Source organism: Leptosomus discolor, chromosome 6 (assembly GCF_034619465.1).
Source record: "Leptosomus discolor isolate bLepDis1 chromosome 6, bLepDis1.hap2, whole genome shotgun sequence".
NCBI lineage: Eukaryota > Metazoa > Chordata > Aves > Leptosomiformes > Leptosomidae > Leptosomus > Leptosomus discolor.
Window position 1 is genome coordinate 5100827 of NC_141396.1, and position 2420 is coordinate 5103246.

Consider the following 2420-nt stretch of genomic DNA (forward strand, 5'->3'; position numbering starts at 1 on the left):
TATTTGGGGTTATAAATTTAGGAAAAATTTACATAGACCCAACCATGTAATATTTTTGGCTGCAACAGGCATGATATTTCATATACCTTCAGTGTACATGACTTTTTTCAGAGCCGCATCTCTTATGTGACTGTTTCTAAACTCTTAGTGTCCTTGTGAGGAGCAATTTAGATAAACAGGGAGGTGCAGAAATGAAAAAACTGCAAAACACATCTTGGGATGGAGTTTCAGCAATTTATAGGCATTTACAAAAACATTCTGCTCTTGTTAACAACCTCTTCACTTAAAGGCATCAGGAAAAGTAAAGCTTATCAGGATTTTTTCAAAGAAAAGCTATTTCAGTCAAAATATTGCTCACTTTTGGGGTAGAAAAAGTGAGAGACAGAAAATAGTTTCTACCCAGAAAACAGGTTCTCTACAGAAAACAGCCGACAGCCACCTAACTATGGCTCTTGCCTATCACATGAGGACCTGGGCTAAAGCTCTGTTTTAACTGTTTGCAGCTCTTACATGCAAAGTTCTTACAGAAGACGGCAGTGCATTTCTCCACCTCAGTGAAGATTTTGATTTAGACAGGAGTCCCCAAAACCCATTCTGTATCGAAACTCCCACCCTTTTCTATCCACTTCCCACTGCTTTTGTAACGATGAGGTCCAAATCCCCCTGGAATCTCTTAGGGTAAACAACCACCCATGGCAGAAAGCCAAGCAGGGACAAAAACCCCAGCCAGGCTCTGAAGATGCTAAAAGCAATAACCACTTTGCAATTCTTTATTACAAAAAAAAAAAAAAAAAAAAAAAAAAAAAAGCAAGCAATGTTCTAAAAGAGCCTTTCTACAACCCTGCTATTTGCAACCTTTAAGTTTCTCCCATGTTTATGTATTTTATTTATGCCCCCCCCAGCAATATCTGGACATTAAAAACTGGTATTGACCGCCCCACACCCCCCCATGCTCAGTGGTGATGGAGCTGAGTGGATTTTGCTGCAGTCTTTCTTTATTTCTGTTTCTAGATCTGCACTCGTACCATTCCATTGTAAACAGGTGATTATTATTTCATTAGTGTTCCAATTCAGAATTAATTGGCTAATTTACACATGGATCAATTGTATAAATGTGCTGTTTGTGATAGGTGCTTGATATGATTTAAAGTAATTGTCTATTTTCAGTTTTGGCTTGCACTGTGTTGCAAAGTGATTTATCTCCTTATTTATCCTGTCTCAGCACTGCCTCTTCTTTTTCATCATTTTTCTAAAGAGCTACACTCTTGCTGAGCCAAAGCGTGAACCTGTGCTGTGTGATTCTGTGGTGCCCCACTGATATCGGCTCCAAAAAGCCCCACCGTACCCGCGAGCTGATGTGACACGCTCACAGAGCACCGTGCCGACAGAAGCTACCCGCTGCAGCCTGCAATCCCTGTATTCCACACAGATCCTGGTGCCATCCTTACAGCTGTCGTCCCTGAGTGTCTCCCACTGTCACTACAGGTGACAAACATCTGTCCCTTTGGGTTGGGTTCCCCCTTTCCCATCCCGAGGGGGCTGAGGAGAGCACAGTGCCGAGTTTCCTTCCTCCTTTCTTTGTCCAACTGGGAGCACGCCCAGCGTGGGAGGACGGCAGCCAGGACTTGCAGGGCAGAAGTGGTGAAGTTTGCATCTGCTGCCGCTCTGACAGGAGGGTTTTGACAGCGGCAGGACCTCCTCCCACATGGCCTGCCGTGTCTTTGCAGAAGGCAGCACTGGCAAGCCAGGAGCTTCACCCTAGACCAGCCCCGTGCTCTCCTGTAGAGGTTTGCAGCATTTGGCCTTACAGCAGTTGTGGGGAAACAGTAATCCCTCAAGACACTGCTTGATTTCATGGCTAACTTCAGTTTCTTCCGCAGGGAAGTGCTGAAGTACCTCTTTGCATCAGGGTTTTGATGATCAGAGGGAGAAGAAAGAAGGGATGAGAACGCCGTTAACGGCTTGCCCCACGCAGAAACATTCCTTTCCCAGGCAATTGAAATGAATTCTTCCACCAACAGGTTTTAGAGCTGCTGTTACGCTGTCTAGGCAGCCAATAACAATTCTGTGACTGCCAAAGATTAGCTACTGTGGAGTTGGAGCCACTGTCAATGGCTCTCCCTGTCCTACTGCCAACTGTCACATACTATCTGGGCCTTTGTTACAACCTGAGTTTCTCAGAAACATTGCATTTCTCTGTTGTTCTTTCAATTGCTTCTTCTGAAACACATGAGTGGAAACAAACAGAGGTTACCCAGAAAAGGGATGCTACTTTCTCATTAAAAGGAACATCTGTCACAGGACGTATTTGATAAGGATGTTTTATTCATGACTAGAAAAACTACAAGTGAGTTATGCTTCGCAGCCTATCTCAGGTTTCACTTGGTTCAGTGTACCAGGGTGTATGTGATGTCTGTGGG